Source organism: Hemibagrus wyckioides, linkage group LG14, assembly GCF_019097595.1.
Source record: "Hemibagrus wyckioides isolate EC202008001 linkage group LG14, SWU_Hwy_1.0, whole genome shotgun sequence".
NCBI classification, from domain to species: domain Eukaryota; kingdom Metazoa; phylum Chordata; class Actinopteri; order Siluriformes; family Bagridae; genus Hemibagrus; species Hemibagrus wyckioides.
Window position 1 is genome coordinate 9,134,372 of NC_080723.1, and position 24,400 is coordinate 9,158,771.

At 37.7% G+C, this 24,400-nt stretch overlaps 1 protein-coding gene across 2 annotated transcripts in view; it reads right to left on the minus strand.

The window, feature by feature from the left end:
* The window catches only part of chrm2a (cholinergic receptor, muscarinic 2a), an 83,892-nt gene that overhangs the window by 43,920 nt on the left and 15,572 nt on the right, over positions 1-24,400 (minus strand). The window contains exon 2 of one of the 2 annotated variants that reach the window (XM_058408945.1): positions 1,506-1,605. The exons of the other annotated variant lie outside the window; for it this stretch is intronic. The gene's annotated coding sequence lies outside the window, so the exon portion shown is untranslated. The remainder of the gene's footprint in view (positions 1-1,505; positions 1,606-24,400) is intronic. 2 annotated transcript variants of the gene reach the window in all.

Below are 24,400 nucleotides of genomic sequence, written 5' to 3' on the forward strand. Positions count from 1 at the left end.
TGTAGGGAGGAGAGGCTGACCTTTAACTTGGCATCTGCTGTTGAGGGATTAGAAGGTGGTATGAGAATCTATAAAGCTTAATTTACACTTTCTTCTCTTATTTTTTACCTCCTTTTTCATCTGTCATATCTTTCATAACCAGCAACGTTCTTCAGCTATTCCGAGCAAATTATAAATTATAATTCTTTTTATGACTCAAACGAAAAAAAAAAAAAAAAAATCAATTGGTACATAAAATGTGCGCTATGATCTCGGTAGGCTTGTTTTTGGCTTTACTGTAGAGATGAATTATAGATGGTTGTAAACTGCAGTGCATCTGGTTCCTGCCTCAGGGAGACCCTTACATTCTTATAGGCTGTGCGGGAAAGAGACAGAGATGACTGAGACATGAAAAAAAAGGGATGAAAGAGAGGGTGACAAATCTGTGCTTTCTATATCTCCCCTACAGCAGGGAAAACGGAAGCTTATCATGGAGACCGTCATCCATCTATCAGCCTGTTCTTCATCTGCCTTTTGGAGGACCACGCCCATAGATACACACACACTGAAAAAAAAAAAAGATCCGTATACTCGTCACTGACAGGACATCTCTCTTTCTGTCTCTCTTTCATCTTCCCTCAATCTGTTAGTCTATTTTCAGGCTAGTCATGTGAGCTGTGAGCATATCTCATTGACATACCAGATATTATTATTATTATTATTATTATTATTATTATTATTATACCCTTATTCCATTATACCTTTAAAGCTGCCAAAAGGTTTCCTTTCCTAAAAGCTGTTAAAGTTATAGGTAGATTAATATTTAGGCATTAATTAGCTGAATTAATAATTATGTCAAGAAAAGGAACCTAAATGTGTTTGTGTGTACATGTGAATGTAATCATCTAAAGCTCAGGTTTCAAATTCTCACTGAAGCATCACTTTGAAATTATGTCCTACCATCTGCTAGTTAGTTCAATATTAGAAAAGCTCTACTTGTCCCTGATGAAAGCAAAACATAGGAAACATTTAAGGAAACCAAAAAGGCTGAAAACCTTTCAGAAAAAAAACAGAAAGAGGAAAATTCAAGCAGTGACACAAGAAGAAGTCAGGGAGAGAAAAAAGGAAAAAAAATAGAAATATGAACATCTTTCATTTGGTGTTTGTGTGTGTGTGTGTGTGTGTGTGTGTAGGGGTGAAAATTGCTGATTGATTCCGAAGCAGCCGAGCACAGAACGCCATTGGGAATAACACTCCAAACTGGATATTAGTCAGATGAAATACATGCTAGCGTAATATCCACAGTCTCCAGAGTGCACCGATTGAAACCTAGCATTTATTCCAATGGTAATGACCTTGTCAAAGTGTATTTGACTTTATATTGCACTTTCACATTAGACGGTTGTAGAACTGATCTATAAAATACCCCACCACCGTCTCCACCACATCCACCTCCTTCAATATTTTCCATATTCACCAACAGCTTGGGTTCTGTTTCCCTTCCAGCCATTTCTGTTCATCCTCACCTGGAAATCCTGCTTCCTGCTGGGTGGTTAGTGGACCCGACCTCAGATGAGCAGAATTCTCCTGGGCAGGGAGGCAATCTACAGTGTATCTGGTGTGTATCTGTAGGTGAAAAGGGTCATGTTATGTCACGTTATGTTTCACACACATCACACACACATAAGCAAAACCGAGACCTTTTTAGATGAATGAGGCTGAATTCGGGTTAAGGCTCCGCTGCTATCATTAGAATTTTGATGAATTTTTTACTCCGTCTGAATTCACCACTCGTTTATTTGAAGTCACACTGAACTCCTGAGGATGAGAACAGCATGGATGTGTGTGTGTGTGTGTGTGTTGAGTAAATAGACCGGAAGGTCTCAGTAGAGTGCAAGAAAAACCCGCTTCTCTTGTTTACACGCCACGGAGAGGGTGTTATCTCTGAAATATCTTAGAATTCTGCTTAAAGAGAACGATACTCTAAATTATTTAGTGTGTGGATTTGTGTTTCAATGTGTTTAGCTATTTCTAGGGGACTAAATGTAAAGGTTTTGATCTCATGCCAACATTTTGGCAACATTTCCTGTGTGAGTAGACATAAAAAAGTAAAAAAGCTGCTTCGGTTTTAGTTAGTAAAAAAAATACACTACAAGAATACTTTTAGGAATAATTTTAAGACTGAAAACGACTTCTCGGATGGTCGTAGATGCATCGCCGTCACGCTGCTCCTCATCTTTTTTCATGATACCCTGAAGTGTCTCTAAGCTCAGGTGAGATTTTTTCCCCCTTCATTTGTTTCTCTTCCTTCTCATTTCCTCAATTTCCTCATTCCTTCCTCTCCTCCTCACTAGCTTTGTCATAGCTCCTCATACTTTTCTGACAGCTCCTGAAGATCCTATAATAAGAGGAAAATGTGAACATTTTGACAGTATGGAGTCAAAAACTTTTCACATTTGAAAAAAAATATATATTTAGAGGTTTGGGCACTGAATATAAAGGATGCTTGCAATAACACATGGAGACATGTAACCTCTAAAATCTCACTGTGTGTGTGTGTGTGTGTGATGCATTATTGCAGTGCGCAGTAAGATAAAACCAGACTCATTAGTGTTCTTGAGCTCCGTTATCACGACTGTCAACCATCTTTTAATGAAACACTTCATGTTTACAGACATACCTTTTTTTTAAATGCCCCCACACATTCCCTACTTCCCTTTTAATAAAAAGTCAAGCTCCGTTAAAACTTTTTTTCTGGTATCCTGTCAGGACTGTATGACTAGATTCCCTTTTGAGGCACATACTGTCACTGAGACATCTGCTATTTTCCTCAGAAGGAGAATATCCGATGATGAGCCAAAGAGATTTTTGCGTTTTTATTAGAGTGTAAGCTCTGATTCAATTCATTTATCACTCAGCTCAGTCTGAACACCTCACATTACTCAATATTGACCCAATCCTGAGCTCATTTAATAACCTGTGTGTGTGTGTGTGTGTGTATATGTGTTAAAAATACACACTCTTTTGATTGTATTGTAAAACACTTGCTGAAATCTAAATTTATCCTTCCAGACGTGTGTAATTACGGCACTTCTCTTGTGATTTGCTTTTAAATAACACATTTCTGAGCCCTGGAACCGTTTTGCAGCATGAGTTCATCCAGTCAGCAAAACTCTGGATTAGAAGAAAAACCCATCAAACTAGCAGGTCAAGAGTCTGGAAGCCTTTTTTGTAACTTGTTTCACTTGAACATGTGTCACTGATGCATATCTTGATACTGGAGCTATATATATAATTAATACAGTAATATTTTTATTGATTATTAAAATTATATTAATATTATTTATATAAATGAATAATATGCAAAAATAATTACATCACATAACATACAGGGGACCAAATGTAAAAAGTTAAATTCTCACATTTTTGTATAGTGTCAATATAATGGCTTTAAGTTTCATTTTAAGCTTTAAATATAGACTGTAAATATAAATTAAAAGTAATCCAATATATTTTAAATATAATACATTAAATTTAATATATAATATTTGATATAAATTAAAAGGTTATATATTAATGGAAATATTAACAAAAATTTCTAAATTTTAAATGTAAATATTTCGTTTATAAGCTAACTGACCCTGCATGACAGTGTGCCTCTGGTAGGGTTACCAGATTTACCTCACACACGCCTAGGTTTCGGAACCACGTAGGAATAGATCTTGGAATAGATTTATAAAACTGAAAATCTTCTAGAGGAATTTTGTGCCATTCATCTAGCAGAATATCTTCTAGTTGCTCGAGAGGTTGGAGCAGGAAAACTGCTTCTCACTCTCCTCTCCCATTGGTTCACTGATATTCCTATTTAAGTCAGGTGTTTGAGATGGCCAGGGCAGATGTTGAAGTTCATACTGATGCTCCTCAAACCAAGAATGAACTGTTTTGGCTGCGTATGAGTGCATTATACGTTATAATTGAAAAACAGCATCACTGATTGGAAACAACATTTGGACCCTTGTTTCATACAATCCTTCATAGAATCATCTTTCCCCCCTGAAACTTTTATTATAACCTAGACTATATATATATATATATATATATATATATATATATATATATATATATATATATATATATATATATATATATATATATATATATATATATAGCTATGAAAATTAAATAAATGAACAATTTTAAACAAATTTATTTATATACATTTTGAGATGTGATGAGAAGGAAATGAACCTCAAGACTGACTCCTCCTGACTCAAAAATAAACCCATCTTCTTCTGGGTGACATCCTGTAGTGTGTGATTATAAACACCCAAACTAGCTGCCAATGATTTGTATATCCCCCTTAAAGGTGCATCCTTCCTTTTTATCTTCATCTGACAAGCGTTCATATTTCATATAAAGTTCTAGCCATAAAAATTTATCATGTGCCATTTCTGCTGACAACATCACTAACAACACTGCAGTAACAGGTACATTCTCGCTGGACTGTTGCTAAAATTGGAATTTTATGTAACAGGTGCGTGGAGTGATACACATGGTGACATGTCCCAAAGTGGATATACTACATATCAGCACTGCTGGAATGCTGCTTCACCGATCAGATTAGCGAAGCGGAAATAATGGTTGTATGGTTTCAGATAAGTGCACGGTTTGAACAGGAGTTCCATTAAAATGTACAATATTGTTTCTATAGTAACAGCTCACACACTGTGATGTAGTAGACACTCCACATCATCTAAGACTAATAATGAATTGATTTAATAATTTAATACAAGTGGTTAAAATATATAAATAAATAAAAACAAATAAATATAATAAAAATAATAATAATAAAATCACATCACATTAAAGAGGGCTTTTTCGGAATGTGACAATGTCACACGACCCATCTTGGCCCAGATCTGTGGAAAATTTGCAGTCATTTATTTATTTATTTTTTAAATCACAAACTCCTCTGAATATTGTGGAGTTTGCTTGATTTTGCGTTCATTTCTCCGATCAGGAAATCCTGGTTTTCATTTCCAAGAGTGGTGCCTCTACAAGTCTTCTCGTGGTTCAGTACAAGATAACAAAAATAACAATGTGTACAAGAATGTGTGGATATGTAGACTGAAACGAGAGAAAGGCACAGTTTTGTGCTGTTAGGAGTTGCTAGGACACAGGAATGTTTGTGGTAGTATTAGATTATACAGTGTGGAGGAGCTCTATTGAAGATGAGCGAGCAGCCTGTCAAATCTAAGAGCTCAAGAGCTTTCATTTCATCCCCATTCAAACTTTGAACTGGAGTCTGGGTCAAACCAGTGGCTCTGGTAATCTGAGCGATGTCAAATGGAGCACACACAATCACTATTTCCAGTGCAATGGCCTATACAGAAGAAAGCCCTGTATCTTGACATTTCAAAACTAATTAAAGGAGAGAATGTAATGATCTTACAGGGTCAGCAGCTCATTACAAACAGAAAGTATCCCTCATTTCATCCACAAAGATGTCATGCCAGGCAAACGCACGCCAAACCCTTGCAATTCTTCATCAATCCATCACAAGTATTTTTGTCTTGTGCTTGTATTTGAATATTTGTAAGTAAGTCTGCACATAAAGAACAGTAACTTTTCCACTCTGTCCATCCTGGAGGTTATTTATGCTACACCAGCGGTAGCATGAGTGCCACTCGGGGAGTTGTAAAAACAAGATTGCACATTTAATACACCACACATTCGTGTTCTTTAATATTAATATCACCTTTCCTCACCTTCCATCTAGCAAGCCATAACCATCAGAGTGCTCTGATCTACACCTCAGAGTGTTTTTCTTCTTTTTTAATAAATAGAAACATCACTAATCCTTAAAAGTGGCAGTCCTTTTCACCTGTAGCTATTTTAAGGCTATTTTTATCTTACTATTTATTCTAAAACTAGACAGATAATGTGTTTCTTTGAGAAAGAAATGATTTATTAGACATACTAAACTCCCACATAAAGCCTAATAAATTCACATAATCAGGATAAAATAGTTGACTTAACAACTATGTAGCCAACCAAATTAGATTGCTATTATTCTGTCTAGGGCTTTGAGGCATGAATAAAACACTGAATATCTCTTGAGTTGGTCTTAGCTGTAGCAAGTAGACTGACCTTTGCACTCTAAGCCATTACTCAGACCTGATGATTATCATTATTATCTTTGCTGTGGGTTGACTGACCTAGAAAAGACATGTTCATTCACTGATTGAGGGAGTGCTTTTGTTGAACGCAGTCATTCACGATATTCACCTTAAATGTGAAATCGATAAACTCAGTTCAAGAAACTCAGATACTGAGCCAGCAGTTTACTATCTTAGATCTGATTCAAATCAGAAAGAAAAACTGTTTAAATCCAATTCTGCTATTGAAAATAGAGAGAGAGAGAGAGAGAGAGAGAGAGAGAGAGGGAGAGAATCTCTTTTTCTAAGTATTAAATCAAAACTGGAACTACTCCACATTCAGCAAAAGCTCAGCATGAACTCTCACTGCTGCACTGCCTGAAAGTAAACCGAAATGATTCACCCCCCTCAGTTATTATTTGTCTTCGGCTATTATTTCTACCCCTTCTGCTTTCTAGACCTGCCTTATCCATCCTGATGCCCTACTTCTCATCACTCTCTAATGCTGAGGATGTCTTCAGATGGACAACCTGGAGATACATGAGATTACTGCAGATGGTTCCATAAAGATGGCTTTCGACTGCAATTGGTACAAACAGTTTTGCTCTCAGGTGTGCATCAGTGAGCAGATGATAACTTCAGCAAAATAGACTGTCCCCAAAAAGTCTTTCTTTTATCAGTCAAAATCCGGACTGGTATTTAATTTTCTAATGCTCACATTAAGTATGTTGAATGTATATTATATGCACCTGTGTCCAGTAAATATCTCTGACTTTTGAAAGGACTTACAGCTAAAATATCAGAACAGATCAGTCCTGCTGTCATGAATACTGGTGGACTTCCTGGTGAGGTTTTTAAGAGGAAAACCAACAAAGCTCTGAAATGTAGGACCACTGTGTAGCACGGTGGCTTCGTGGTTAGCCCTGTTGCCTCACAGCAAGAAGGTCCTAGGTTTGGATCCTGCGTTCGAACAGGCAGGGGCCTTTCTGTGTGGAGTTTGCATGTTCTCCCTGTGCTTGTTTGGGTGTACTCTGGTTTCCTCCCATAGTCCAAAAAAAAACCCATGTACATTAGGTTGACTGGTAATTCTAAATTGCCCATAGGACTGTTTTGTGTGTGTGTGGTTGTCTGTCTGTATGTGATGGACTGGTGACCTGTCCAGGGTGTACCCTTCCCTTTTGCCCATTGTGTGCTGGGATAGGCTCCCGCAGATCCCCATGACCCTAATTAGGAATAAAGCGGGACAATGGATGTATGTAATCGGTTCACATTAACACTATGTGAATTTTTCACTCTCACACTACATAAATCACATTAGAAATGTGTTTAAATTAAGCGCTGAAATCACATATTGATGACAAACTGATGAGAAATTTTCATGCAAATGGTACACAATAACTGTTTGCTTAAATTTCTTTTAAATTCATTCCTCTTTTTTTGGCGAGCAGTTCTCTTGTCTAGACTCATCCATTTTGCTCAAATCACATCCTGAACAGTTTTTTCTCACTGATTTACCCAGGCATCAAGAATCTCTGCCTGTTAATTAGTAATTATTAGTTGTATTAGTCAATTAGTAATTGACTGTGCATTATTGTGCAGTTCAATGACCCAAGGTCACGCATAATTTGTCAAATTTATTGACCAGTCATTTGGGCTTTCAATTAAAATATAAAATTGATTTAAAGTCTAGCAATAAACCTCAGTAATAAATTTAAAATTGCACATGAAACAAATAAGTGCTTCATTTCCTTTTTGGCACAGAAATTGATTAAAGGTTTCACTGTTAATCCCATATGAGATATTAGCCTGGGGTTAAGGTAAGGGATACAAAGCAAGGCCCTTAATGATCAGCTGCTCTGTTGGGCAAAATAAAACAAAAGTCGCTCTGGATAAGGGCGTCTGCCAAATGCTGTAAATGTAAGTAGATTACTGTTAGATTGTATTTGATTTGGTTTTGCTAACAAAAATCGCTCATAATAAATGAATCCTTTGGTCATAATTTGAAAACCAATGGCCTCAGGATATATAATGTGACGTAAGGTGATTTAGTACCATTATATGCAAAGTCATTTATTCTGCACATATTTTATTTTATTCACATGATTACAGTGTAAAATGATGGAGATGGTGGAGACATCAGAAGGTGAAAAAATCCCAACAGTAAAAATGAAGGGTACATCTCCTACAAAATTGCTTATGTGTGTGTGTGTGTGTGTGTGTGTGTGAGTGTGTGTTTATGTGTGTGTGTACATGCTGCTAGTTGTTAAGACACTTGTGCACACCTGCGTTTCCATCAGGACATCAATGAGAGGAACATGTCAGTGTGAAGTCCTCAATCTTGCTCCTCTCACAGAAATCAATACTACGTTAGCGCACACATACAATCATACACACTTCACTTTCAGTAAAGACGTTTCAATTGATCCAGGCAAAATCACAGACAATAAAGCTCTCTAGAAAATACTGAAGACATGAAATGGAGGTAGAAAGTGACTAAATTGAAACTCTAGATATTTGTGGCTCGGATCAATATTAGTTCTTAGTAATATCTAAGAAATGACCCCCCCACAAACACGGACACACATACTTCATATATAGGAAATATATATAACAGGGGTCCCCAACCACCGGGCTGCAGAACGGTACCGGGCCGTGGATCATTTGGTACCGGGTCGCAATAAAGTTATAATTGGATATATATAAAACTTAAATTTATATGCATTTTATTTTTAAAAAAATTGCGACTTCCGCCCACGCCTCACTCTCGTCGTGTGTTTTCCATACATCAGTAATGCCGAGTTCACCCTGCATGATTTTAGCTTGGATTTTCAGTCGGCGACAGGTTTTGTGAAATAGCTGCCAAATCGGAGCTTGTGCATGCGAGTGACAATCGCGCAGTGTGAATTACCAAAGACGCGATCTGAGAGAATCGCCGATGAGTCGCGGATGCCCGTGAAATATTTGGCATGCTAAATATCTGGACCTGTCTGCAACTCAAAATCGTGTAGTGTGAAAGGAGTTCTGACTGAATACCTCGGCGATGACCTACAGCCAATGAGAGAGAGAGATATAGGGCAGCGGTCAGTTCGGGGAGGAGTTATAGACCACAATATCAGCAAGCATGGCTTCAGTTGGAGCACAATATTATAGTTTAATAGAGTTTATAGGTTTTTATCAGACAAAAATGTCTTAAATATAGTTATATCAGAATAAATAAGCTTTACAATATCATCAAACAGATATAAAGCAAAAACATTTCTTGACCAGCCGCATCAGCAGCAGCACATTGCAAAATTATTCATTTGTTCAGTTATATGGAACGCACAGTCCTTGACAGAGTTGTCGGCGATTCTTCCTGTTGTGAAGTCATGCAGTGTGAAACCTCCTGTCGCCGATCCATCGTGCAGTGTGAACACAGCAGAGACTGAATTCTACCCTAGAGGAGTCATGCAGTGTAAACACAGCCATGATCCGATGACTTTGGAAATCGTGCAGTGTGAACTTGGCATAAGTCCGCAAGCTAACCCACGCTAAAATGACCCCCCAAAAAATGGCAAAAAAATGAACTGGTGACAGGGTGATGGGTGCTCAGGGCTCATGTTCGGGTGAAAGAAAAGCACTACTGTAGCACAAACCGATGAAAAAGTTTATGCAGGCTTTGATAGAAAGGTGTCAGAAAACACAGAGGTATCAGAAAGTGTCCATGCTTTCCTCACTTCTGTCCACCACCTGAAAGCTCCTACAGTGGGAACGTGAGCATCAGAACTGGACCATAGAGAAATGGAAAGAGGGCTGGTTTGATAAATCATGTTTTCTCTTATATAATGTGGATGACTGGGTGTGTGACTTACTTGGGGAAGAGATGCACTATGGGAAGAAGGTAATTGACAGAGGCTGTGTGATGTTCTGCTGGGAAACCTCAGGTCCTGGCATTCATGTGGATGTCACAAATACCACCTACCTAAACATTGTTGCAGACCAACTACACCTCTTCATGTCAACAGTGTTCCCTAATGGCAGTGTCCTCTTTCAGCAGGATAATACTCCATTCCACCATGCAAAAATACTTCAGGAAGGGTTTAAGGAACACAACCAAGAGTTCAAGTTGTTGACTTGGACTCCAAATTCCCCAGATCTCAATCTGATCAAGCATCTGTGGGATGTGCTGGACAAACGAGGCTACACTTCACAACTTACAGGACTGTTGCTCATGTCCAGGGTGTCAGATACCACAGCACACTTTCAGAGGTCTTGTGGAGTCCATGTCTCAACAGTTCAGAGCTGTTTTGGCACCACAAGAGGACATACAACATATTAGGCAGGTGGATGTTATGGCTGAATGGTGTATATACGGTTGTACCACTGCATATTAGGAACATCCCACAAGACCTGCTGGAGTTTTGGATATGTGCTGCTCCGACTCAGTTGTCTAGCCATTGCAATTTGTCCCATGTCAAAGATCTATTTCCTGCTTTCAACACATCACATGGGGCATGATTTCTTTCTAACTCAGCCTGTACATTTGCACAGCTGTGTCAGGTGACTATACTTGATAAAACATCCTCTATGTCTGGTTTGAACTAATGGTCAGAACAAGGGGAAGTACAGCTGTCTATCTATCGTGCTTGCTGTTTATTGACAGACACGTTTACTGCCTTTATGTATCCATCTATACATCTTCTGGACCACTTAACCTACACAGGTTCACATGGAACTTGGAGTCTACACATGTCTACATACCGAATAGGTAAAGACCCCTCAATTATCCCTGGGGCCCATCACACTCACACACACGCACGCGCATGCACACTATGGACAATTTAGAGATGCCAATTAGACAGGGCAGTGGTAGTGCTGTATGATAGCTGACCCTGTGCTCTGCTTCCAAAGCTGAGATATGCGAAGAAAGAATTTCGCTGTAATGTTTATGTCTATCAACTTTGTGAACTTTTTATCTATCTAACTATTGAATATTTGTTTATTTAATAATAATGAAAACAATCATTAGCCAGATTCCAGACGTTCATGTTAGCATTCATTTAGAACACTTTATTGTTAAATCCAAATGTTTTATTAGTCCATTAGCTTCAAGATGTGATGCGGTCAGATGTCAGCAATTCATGAAATACTCCAGCCAGCTCATCTGGCACAACACCATTCCTCAGTGAAAGTCAATGAGATTAAACTTCATCTTCATTCTGATGTTTGCATCTGCATTATTTTATTCATTGCACTGCTGCCACAAGATTGGCTGATTAGATCAATTTCGGCTTTCTTCTGTTTTTTTTTTTTGATCATATGATGCCTATGATGAACCAGTACAATTAAAATCTTTGAGAAGTTGTTTCTTTATTTCTTTATGCAAATTTCCAGTTATATTATGCAATATTTCAGAGGAAATCTATAGAATTCTGGAGGAAGGATGATGAATGTTTTCAGGATTTCCCCTTTGATCCAATAAAGCTAAAGCATGCCATGTAACACACAGAGTGAATCATCTTCTGATGTAAATGATTATGACTCATTCTGAAGGTCTAAAAATATGATAAACACTGCATACGTCACAACCGTTACGATCGCACAGGGGTCTTATTATACATGACAAAAAACATAACAAAATCAATTTTCAGCATGCAAAGCAACAAAGGAAACCATGCAGCTTAGGACTTATGGATTTATTTAAGCGGAATTTAAAGGAAGTAGAAGTCTGACAGTGTTGCATGCACAAAAAAAAAAAAAAAAAAGAATTACAGAATTATTATGAAATGAATAATATCACGCCAGCCCAGTGTCTGTGGCTCGGCAAGCAGAGTAAACGACACCGCTGCAAATCAACTATGACATATCGATTGGGATAAGACAGAAAGCAGATTAAACATTGCTCTAGAATACTGTTGCCATTTATTTTCACACAACTAGCATCAAATCTGTGTTCTCAGGATAAGGATCAGAATGTCCTATGGACTAGACAACTTAATTACTAAACCTACAAACTACTCTGTAATCTGATAAACAAATCTGAGAGCTTTATTTAAGTCAGATTATCACACATACCATTATAATTGTGCTTAAATGATATTGGCCAGTTAATTCATCAACACTTAAGGTGATTTTGAACACTGTCCTTTCTAATCAATTTTATATCTGATTAAAAGAGATCAACAACTCATCAACGGTTAACATGGTTAACTAAAGCTTACTTTCTTCAGGAATCCTGTTATATGTTTCAGTCATAAAAAAGTGCAGGGAGGTTCATGTTACAGATTTGTAACTCTGAGCAACTTCATTATGGCCATAAACTTTATTTCTTGCTGTCGGTTCTGTAATCACACTCAGATGAGATTTTACTCAGAAGAAATGAATTTTATTAAACTCACAAGCATTTTGTATCAGATGATGCCTGTGGGAAGGGGAAACTTGATTAGCTCTTACTTTTTTTCCTATGAAACAAGATTCGATCTCGTGATAGTTTGGTTCCCAAGTTTGTCACGCTCTTCCGGATGCTTCTCTCTGACCCCTGGCTAGTAACCACGAGTTAAAAAATTAACTAGTACTTAAGTTCGTTCAGATCCAAGCAGAAATTAAATAGAAATAAAATGATGCCTGCTTTATTGTCTATTCAGATTCTGTACCACATGAAGTATTTATTCAGATGAACAGTGTTTCCCACAATCAGCTTGGAAAAATATAACCTCTGACATGGAAAAGAGCAATCGAACTCGGGGCAACAGTATGACCCCAGAGTCAGAGTAAACAAGATTCTCTTTCTATTATTCTCTATTCTTTATAACTGCTTTAACATCAAGTTTTGGTGTAAGCCCAACTATTTGTAATTATTATTATTTCTAGGATGAACAAAACAGATGACCGACATTATACACGGCTTCTCCTTGGCACTGGAATATGTACGGGATAATTGATGTGTAACTCCGCCTTCACAGCCACCTTATTACAAATCATATGCTTGTGATACTCATCAGAATCAGGACATCAGAATGTTTAGTAATTCTTGTGTGGTCCTTCTTAAGCTTTATTGTCACAGTACTCGGGCTTATTTCCTCATTTTAACCTCTCGGCTAATATCTGCTTCATCATCCAATCATCTTCCTGCTTTATGGATTTGATTATTGCTTCGTTTTTTAGCTTTAGTTACTTTAATCAACCTAAATATTGCTTTAAAATAGTTTAAAATAGTCAATCTAATGTCCGTATTATGCACAGCAGACAAATGTCATCAAAGTTGATACGTCTTTTATTAATATAAGTGACTAAACTGTTTTTTATATGTTAATATCAACAGTCACTTTCCATTGCAATCCAGGAAGTGCTCAATCGTTGTCTGCTCTTGGAAAAATCCATCCGTTCATCCACTTATTCATCCAAACATGTTCAGACCGTGTCATTTATCAGCTGTATCATCAGACAGGAATTACTGAAACTCAGGCAACACTGAGACCAGAACTCACTTATCAACAGCTCTATCAATGAGAAGGTATGGAAAGTAGTATCTATTAACAGCTCCATCACTGATTTATCTGCAGTGCCATCAAGCACTGAAAACACAAGCAAGATTCCACCAGTCTGTTGTTGAGACCCATCTGTAGCTCTAAAAAATACTCCTATTAATGCCTGTCTAAATGAAGATGCAAGTCACAAATCACACCATAGACTTTTGAAATTATTTTGAAATGAGAAATGGTTCGCTTGTCAATTGTCTGTATAAAAGATGCTTCAGAAGACACGTTGTGCTTTTCCACTTTAACTCCTCTCTGTTTCTCAGACATAACTTTTAGCACAAAAAAAAAAGTTAAAGTAATTACAAATACAGACAGCCAGAGAGTAGGCATGAACCAGCACGGCATTACAGTCTCTCAGAAGTAATGTGCATGCAGTTTAGAAGATCTCCAGGGAACAGGTAGACTAAATGGTAACAGAAAATGAGGTGATTGCAGGATTTTAGATTTAGCACAGAGTGTTAGCATCACATGGGGTCCTGCTGGAGCAGTGCCTAATGGTCTTTCTCCCAGAGGCAATAACGCTTCCACCACTCTAATCACAAACCTCATTAGACCGAATGCAGAAGCGCGGTCTTCTATACGTCCTCGCCGCACACACGCACATAATGCTGTTCAGAGCTCGATGCCGATCATAATTAAATGCCTCATAGTGTTGTTTAGCTCAGATTGATTACTGTGCCTGTGTCATTGTTGTGGATTTTGATGCCATTTTCTGACTTGTGTCTCGTAGATCAGCAATAACGAACATAGTTTGGCCAGAACATGCATCTTCTGAGAGAATTATTACTATAGAGGATCCTACGTTTCTGACATGTTCTAATGGTTGCTGCAGAAAGTAGAAACCTGATGAGCTCTTACTTTTTTCCTATAAAGCATGATTCAATCTTGTGATAGTTTGGTTCCCGAGTTTGTCACGCTGTTCTGGATGGTTCTCTCTGACCCCTGGCTAGTAACCACGAGTTAAAAAATGAACTTGTTCGGTCACATCTTAGATGAAATTAAACAGAAATAAAATGATGCCTGCTTTATTGTCTATTCAGATTCTGTACCACATGAAGTATTTATTCAGATGAAGTGTTTCCCACAGTCATCTAAATACTTGAAACATGACCCCTGACACGGAAAAGAGCAATCAAACTCGGGGCAACAGTATGACGCCACACAGTCCAGAATAAACAGAATTCTCTTTCTATTATTCTTTACTCCATATAACTGTTTAACATCGAGTTGTGATGCAAGCCTAAATATTGTGATTACTGAGATTATTCCTAGGAGTAAAGACATGATACATGTTGACCGACATTATACATGGCTCCTTCCTTGGCACTGGAATATGATGAGATAGGAATTTAGAATAACTGATGAACGCCTGAGAGAATTATTACTATAGAAGATCCTATGGTTCTAACATTACAGTTTCAGCACCACACATTTACATTTCAGGCATTTGGCAGACGTCCTTTTCCAGATCGACTTACACTTTAATTTTTACAACTGAGCAATTGAGGGTTAAGGGCCTTGCTCAGATGCCCAACAGTGGCAGCTTGGTGGACCTGGATTCAAACTCACAGTCTTCCGATCAGTAGTCCAACACCTTAACCACTAAAATACCACATTCCCACCAACACCAGTCACAAGTCCTTCCCACCCAAACCAATCCGCATTATATTTATCATGCTTACTTGCTACGTTTCCAGTTTATTCCCAACAGTCGTATAGTACAGTAATTGAGATATTTTTACTCTGTGTCTCCAAAAACGCCCAAATTTAAATGTCAGTGACATTCGTTGAGTATGTAATAATTCTTGCCAAGTCCCTTCGAGCGAGCTAGAGAAACATTTCAAACTGTATGATTTGCTCTACATAAACAACTGTGGAGGTAAGACGTTATCTATTAACAGAATTAAAGACCACAGATCTTGTTAGCCCACACAGTCCAACGCAGTGTCGCTTGTGATGTTGCTAATGAGGCATCTTCAGGTGAAACAGCCATGTCATTCATATATAGATACATATTAAATTATTACATAGGATTAAAAATATATACAGAAATTTATCACATAAAATATTTTTAACAGAGGCAAAAAATCAGCACTGTCACACCACAAATAAAAATGAAAAAATATATGTAAAAAATATTTTAAAATGTGTAGCTTTTCATATATACTTCTGTTTCCAAGTCCATCCGTTATATGTTTCTATACTTCTGTAAAGCTGCTTTGAGACAATATCCATTGTTAAAAGCGCTATACAAATAAATTGAATTGAAATGATATCAAACCTATTTCTGCTCTCTGAGATGCCCCTATTTCTGCTCTCTGAGATGCCCGAAGCATCTAAAAAGCAGCTAATATTTGATCTTCAACCAGGTAAACGGACGTCTAAAACACACTGAAAGCCAACAGTCCTGACTCATTTTATATCAGACTCACAACCAGAACATCATTCATCTGTTTATTCTGATTGAAGATGTCCCATAAGTCTATTTCTATTCTAGTGCTGAAATGGAATAAGAATGTACTGGAAAAAGGGTTAATGACACCAAAATTTAACCAGTTGTCCAGTTGACACATTTACAGGTGTACTAGAATTCAAGCTAAAACACCTGATTTGTTTCCCCACTGTATAATTTGGTGGTGTATTATTGATTCATTGGGGCTGTTTTGTGCCTGGTGGTCTTGAAGCTTTTGTTGAGTTTGATGGGATCATAAATTACGTTAATTAAATCCTGGGGACTTGTGTTTTTGGTTGCCTTCGTGACTTTAGTTGATTTAGAACATTATTTTACACGGAGGCTCTGTGTGTCTTGAAGTTTATGATGATTTGATGTTTCTGCACATGTTCACTTCCACTTTCATCCATTCTTTACCCAAGTGTGGAAAAACAGCATAGCTGAACAGAATCTGTCTATATTAATCCCATTTTTCACAGGCTAATGTAAGAGCAGGTGTGTGGAGGATAAATGTAATCTAATAATGGCAAGGGGATTTCCAGTAATTCCAAATTAAAATCCAACTAAAATGCCTGGATCCCCGGGGTGTCTAGATTTTGGCATGGAAGTTTCGTAATGTCTTGGCGCCGCAGTGTTTTGTTACCGCAATGTGCCTGATCTTCGGCATCGTTACCCTCGCAGGAGCTTAACAGCAGAAGCTAGGGCTTAACACCACAATCTTCTTCTGTCTTTGATCTCATGGGTCTAACCTACCATTTGGCAGAAGATCAATGCTTATAGCTTGAGGAACTGACAATAACGATTGAATCAATTCAGCAGCTGAAATGAAAGCAGTTCCAGTAGCAGTGCTTCATTGGTCTTGCTCTGATTTTTTCATGATTTGAATTTAAATCCAGTCTGATTCTATGAACGGAAGATAAATGAATACGATGATTAGTTTGCATGGTGTAATCCTCTAGTTATAGAGGTAAAGGATGCAGAGAAAATGGAGGCAATTAAACAGGAATCAAACAACAGAGACTCTTCCTCCTTCTTTCGGGGGAGAGCAAGCAGAAATATCACCAATTTTATGTCATTCAATGAAGTATCTTGAGCATTTAACTTAATATCTTGACTGTTTCTCATGCACCAGAAGGCAATTTAACTGTGTAGGTGTTAATTTAACACAAGTTACTGTAACGTGTTTATATACAGTAAAATGACTGTTTCTTTTCTTGCTAGTGCCGTGGGACTGCAAATTACTGCTAAAGATGTGCTACCCTCACTCTCTGTGTTGTCCTTGGAGTCCTTGGTGATGTACACACTTTCTTAATGAATTAATAAGACATGAGGCATGCTAGAGCAAGAAAATCAAAACAATCAAACTGTCCTCCAGGATTTCAACTGGCACTAATCCCGACGCTAGAAGAGCACTTTGTGTGTGGTCTAATGGTCGTAATAGGCACGTTGAGAGGATTTGTGTATTTGCAGCATCTTGATCTGAAGTGTTGTCAGAAAAAAGAGTCTGTTCTAACTGCTCTTCGCATCTTTCCATTAGAAACTCCCTGGAGACCTGGGACCATAATGCAATTCTCTCCTTCTGAGCATCCCTCAGCCCTCATCATTGTTTGCTCTGAAGATACCTTCCTGGTGTGTGTGGACTGCAGGTTTGCACCCAGACCCTCTGTCCTTTCTCTCTCAATTTAACTCTTTCTCTCTCTCTCTCTCTCTCTTTCTCTCAGATCCTGGCCATTAAATATGCCATAATACCATTGTGAAAACCCATCAGTCTGTCTGTTGTCTCTATGTATCTCATGCTCTCTCTCTCTCTCTCTTTCTCTCTGTCTCCCTCCCCCCTCTCTCTCTCCCTCTTTTTCTGTCTCTTAGACCTTGATCATTAAGTATATCATAATACCGTTTTGCAAACCTACCAATGTATCTCAGTCATCTGTTGTCTCTATGTATCTCATGGTCTCTCCCTCTCTCTCCCTCTCTCTCTTTCAGACCCTGACCATTAAATATACCATAATATCATTTTGAAAACCCATCAGTCTTTCTCACTCATCTGTTGTCTCTATGTGTCTCATGGTCTCTCCCTCACCCTCTCTCTGTCTCTCTCTCTTTGCCCCACTTTCCAGTAAAGATCAGTAGAACCTCTTGCCTCACACCCTGACCATTAAATCTATTAAATATACCATAATATCATGTTAAAATCCCATCAATCTATCTCACTCATATGTTGTCTCTATGTTTCTCATGCTCTCTCTCTCTCTCTCTCTCTCTGCCCCACTATCGAGTAAAGCTCAGTAGGAGCACTTGTCTCAGACCTTGACCATTAAATATACCATAATACCATTTTGAATACCCATCAATGTATCTCACTCATCTGTTGTCTCTATGTATCTCATGCTCTTTCTCTCTCTCTCTCTCTCTCTCTCTCTCTCTCTCTCTCTCTCTCTCACTCTCTCTGACTCATATATAGAATTGAGTGTTTATCACACAGAATAAAAATGATTAAAAACACTCTAGAGTAAAAAGTGCTCCACAAAATCCTATAATAAGACAACACCACTAACTCACATGAAACATCACCATCGTGCTCTGTTTACTACTTGCACCAAGTGTTCTGGGTGAACACGCCTATACCGAGCATCTCACTTTTAGCAATATAAGTATTATTTATGCACAGAAACTTGCTCTCCACATGATCCAAATCATCATGCTGATTACTGTGTGAGTCTGAATATGAAATACGGGATTGCAAGGACAATTTTTTTTTGAATGCCATTTGAGGTTTGCTGATACATATATACTAAACAAGGCCATGATGAGTGCTGTACTGGAATGTGTGTGTGTGTGTGTGTGTGTGTGCACTTGAGTGCCTAGATGATTAGTCTGTTTGTTCAGTTGTTTGCTCTGCTATCAGGCATAATATATGCTGAGCACTGTGCAGTACTCTAGCTAAATGAGCTAACAGATAGAGACGAGACCAAGACCTGCGTTTCACAGCCACTGAGCTGATTCATAAGGTATAGGTGATGACACTCACACTCACACACATTTAAGTGTTCTGGCTTTGACACTGTGGCAATAAACAAAAGGTAGAGCACTTATGAGCGAATGTTAAACAATGTTTACCCTCCAGTCCTTTCTACATGGTTTATGTGACAGTGTGTTGAACCAAAGAAGCATAATTCATTCTCATTCTCTCTCTCTCTCTCTCTCTCTCTCACACACACACACACACACACACACACACACACTGGCTTACACACTGTGCACAAAAGCATGGTAATAATGAAAGAGAGAACCACAGGGATTAAAGCTTTTCTCTAGTTCATTATCCAAGCTGTGTGAGTTTATTCAGGTTTTAGCACAGCTCAGCAGAGCTTCTCACAAGTCTGCTACTAAAAGGGAGGCTTTTAGTCATTCTTATTACTGAGTTCATATGAATTTACTAAACACACACACACACACACACACTCTCTCTCTCTCTCTCTAATCAATATCTGCATGCAATCTGGGGTGAAGTGACCGCTCTACACTTATTATTAATTTATTTATTTTAAAGCACATTATTACCTATCAGGAATGATGACTTAACTACAGTGATAGTAATGCTGCATAGTTACAAGAAAGATTAATATAAAAGTGTAAAGGGTCTCCTTAAAGTCTAAGCCAGAAATTCATGCATTAAAATCCGAATTTATGTATAAACTGCTCCGGTTTGTAGCACAGTTATTACAAGTGTTTTGAAGAGATTGACACTGACAACTTTTGACATTTTTTGATATTCTGCATTACCAGGTAGAAACTTAATATTCTGGTTATATGTTTGTTTCTCTCTCCATAATGATATGTTTCCCATAAGCACCGAAGCACAAATATCAGAAGGAATGTTTAGTATAAATGCGGCCATTTCTCTTCAGTCCAAATCGATTCAATTCGATTTCAGATTCTGAAAGTACTGAGTACTGAGAAAAATGCAATTTCAATCCCCTGTATGTCCTGTACATAATAGTCGTATTTAAGAATTCACATGCCTAATCTTTACCTAATTTTTACCAGATTTTTTTCAGATCTATGCTATCCCTTTCAGTCCATCCCATTCATTTTGGCTCAAACTCAGTCGGATCGATTGAGACAAATTTTTTAATCTCCTATCAATCTGATTCCTAACAGATTATTTGATTGTATATAAATGTACCTCTTGTTAAATGGCAGAGCAAGAAGCACATGCTTTTGGGAAATTTCCAGAGTAACACAAACTGCCTTATACAAACTGTAGTCATCTAATGTAGCCTTATGAGACAATGGAGCAGCTAGGATCATGCTGCTTGAATTAGTAATATTATATTTAGTTAAGGTTAAAAATATGTGCTGACATTTGTGCAGGATATTGTGAGAGCTGGACGCCAGAGAAATGGTGCATCTGGATATTCGTTTTGATTGTTCAAAGTTTAGCACATCCACTACCTCGATGATAACGATAATCATTCTCCAAAAATCATCATGGTACGACTTGATTAATTCAGCGACAGGCTGATGACTGACCTGCTTAGACTAATTCTTTAATAAAAATAATATAGAACAGAGAGCGAGTCCCGCTGCCATCCATCTACTGTCACTTCTGGTCTCCCCAGAGGATTTGTGTGTGTGTGTGTGTGTGTGTGTTTTAGAGAAAGATAAAAAGGGTAGAGCCAGGGTCTGGGGAATGCTCTGTGAGACATGCAGTAATTAAATCAACAATGAAAGATTTCCGGGGAAGAGACCTCTAAAATTTAATTTTCTTTTACAAGTCCACAGTAGAGGCGATCCCAGGGATGGAAAACTGAGTTTGACAAAGGCTTATGTCTGATAGAAAGAGGAGACAAACAAAAGAATGACACTACAGTAAGGTTTTACTCTAAAGGTCCACAAATCAGCGATACAGTCATAATTAACTCATGCTGTCATAATGATGAATTAATACAGGCACTAAATCCTTCAGGAAGTAATGAAATGTATAAGTTAACAGCCGTCTGACTCGTATAAGAAGTCCATTTTCTCTCATTTCCGTCATATAAAATTTAATAAAAAACGAGGAAGAAACATACGTAGTTTTCTAAATAATTATTTCATTTATTGAATGAAAAAGGTTATGAAACTCCAATATCACCCATGTGAAAAAGTAAACTTAATACCACACAATTGTGCCGTCTTTAACAGGAACAACCTCTTCTGATATCCAGAGATCGGTCACATCCCTGTGGAGGAATTTCAGCCCACTCTTCTGTGCAGAATTGCTTTAATTCAGCCACATTGGAGAGCTTTCGAGCATGAACTGTCCGTTTAAGATCCACAGCATCTCAGTGGGGTTCAAGTCAGGATACTGTCTAGACCACTCAAGGCAACAACCTTTTTTTTTTTGAGCCATTCAAAGGTGCATTGGGGTTTGGGTTTCATATCGTCTTGCTGAATAACCCAATTGCGCTTGAGCTTTAGATCACAGATCTCCTGCAGGATAGTCTGGTAGAGAGCAGAATTCAGGATTATGGAAACGTCTTCCAGGATCTGAAAGCACACTACCACCACCATGTGTCACTGTGGGTATGATGATGTTCTACAGTGTAACCCAATTTTCCCAAAACTCAAAGCAATTACTCCACAGAACATTATTCCAAGACTTGGAGGTCATCAAGCTGATCATCAAGCTGCTTGCAACTCATGGATGGCATTTTTGCCCAGTCTCTTTCTAATGGTGGAATCATGAACCATGAGGCGAGTGAAACCTGCAGTTTAATGTCTGAGTTTTTTATGACTTCTTGGAGGAGTCATCGATGGTCTCTTTGAGGAATTCTGGGAGTCATCTCTTTTCCAAGTTTTGTCCATTTGGAGACAATAGCTCTCACTGTATTTCACAGAAAAATAGAAACTCTGACATCCCTTTCCTATAACTTTTCCTAGAATTAATTTTATTCACTGTATAGTATCCTGCCTGATGAAACCTTTCAGCCTTCTTCATTAAGTTAAACTGATGCTCAGATTTATCATTGCTGGTACTGATCAGGCCTGGATGTGTCTAGTTTAATTTAACCCAAATATTAATTAAACATTGTTAATTGGGTAATTGAGTATCTAAGGAGGCGATTTTCTTCATTTTTTTCTCACTCAGAGCCAGCTGGTGTTAAAAAGACCTTTACTTCAATAAATTAAATAGTAATGTACAAACTGAAAAATTGTATTTTGTGTTTACTGCTTTTTTTTTGTAAAAAAAAATAAAATAAAATATGTATGACAAATATGCAGCAAGGAGAAAAATACTTTTTCACAGTGGTGTGACAGTTAATATTGTTCTGTTAATAGTATTATTTTAGCAGTAAATTAGCAGTATTATTTTATTTACATTTTTTTTAGTATTTTTTTATATACAAATTCTCAGTGTGAAGCAACATCACTAACAAGCAGTAAATATCACCAGTCAACAAGCAGAGCGTGTGTCGCAAGCACAATCAGCACAAACATAAAGTTACAAGTTATTATTGATTCCAAGAGTAGTATTAAAATAACATTTATGATCAGTAGTACTACTCAGAAGACACTGAGGCAATCAGGTCCATGAACATTGCTTTGGTATTTTTTAAGTCTGGTTATTCATTCAGCTTCTGAGATCGGCTAAATTTAAGTGGTTTAAATAAGCAGCATGATGCCTCTTTTAAATGTATCAATCATTTTTGCTGGTAATAAACATGCTGATTTTACTGTACAAACAATTAGAAATGATTTTCTAATGTTGTCTTGAACTCTGCGGAGACGTGCTGGCATTTAATCAAGACTATTTTTTATTTAGGAAGGATTTGCGTGTTGGAAAAACTTGTGGATCAGGAAAAAATAAAAAGTTGATTCAATTCAAAACTGGAAATGTTATTTATTTATTTATTTAAAATATATAGAGTTGTAATTACTTTATACATTATGTTGGTTATTTTCCATGTACAGTATGTCCTTATTTTTGTGTCAAAATCTTCTTCTTTCGGCTTTTCCCTTCAGGGGTCGCCATCTCTCTCCACCTATCCCTATCTGCATCTGCAACACTTGCACCCACTAGCTTCATATCCTCATTCATTACATCCATATACCTCCTCTTTGGCCTTCCTCTTTGCCTCCTGCCTGGCAGCTCCAAGTCCAACATTCTCCTACCAATATACTCACTCTCCCTCCTCTGAACATGTCCAAACCATCTTAATCTGGCCTCTCTAACTTTGTCCCCCAAACGTCCAACATGAGCTGTCCCTCCGATGTACTCGTTCCTAATCCTGTCCTTGTCACTCCCAAAGAGAACCTCAACATCATTATTGTGTCAAAATATTAACCATATCAACAAAGCTGCAATTTTGAGTAATTCACATTTCTATTTTTTTTTTCAGCTAATTCTCAATATCATTATTAGAAAAGTTCTCTGTTACTAATGACAACAGCAAAATTAAGGACCATACTGTCTGTATAAAATTGCAAACCCTAATACTGTAATATTTATGTGGACAAATAATGCAAAGAGTTTAATTAATGTTTAATAAACACTGCTCGGGATATAATCATCTCATATAAAGCATTTGAACCTCTCCTAATATACTGGAGTGAATCATCACCCTCTGCAAATCATCTAGTGTTTATTTTGTATTGTATTATGCAGGAGAGATGTTCCCTTTGTGTAAGCAATGTCATTTAGTTGGCTGATGTTTGCCAGCCTAAGCTCATCCAGCTCAAAGTGAAGAGCAGAAACACCGAAGAAGCAAAGACACTACATATCAAAGAGTAGTACAAGGTAAAACAACCTGGAAGAAAAATAACTTATTGTCATTATCTTATCAGAAATAGTTATTTCGCTTGAAACAACTCAGATAAATAGAAATTAACATTAACTTAATAATTACAATGGTTTTCTTATTCAAGGATGTGCTGCCTCATACTTTATATTCGATCACTTCTGCTTTTATCTTAATATACAGTATGTACAAATGACAATGATAATTTCTTAGATCTTTCTCCCCCACAGAGTACAGTCTGCTGGGTTATTGCATGCTGACTATATCTTTAATAACGTGAAATCTGAAAACTTGGTAATGTGAAAGCTGTCATGTGGAGCGGCAAGCGCAGCGCGGTACCTGAGACTGCCTGTAGGAGGTGCTGTGAGTTCGGTTGCGTTGGAACTGTGCCGCAATTCCTATGAACGTGAACACAACTCTACACAGGTTCAGGAAGTAAAGTAACCTGCGTGTGCCTTTTTAGCAATGACGTCAGCATTAGTTTTTTCACGGCACACATGTAGGACGAGG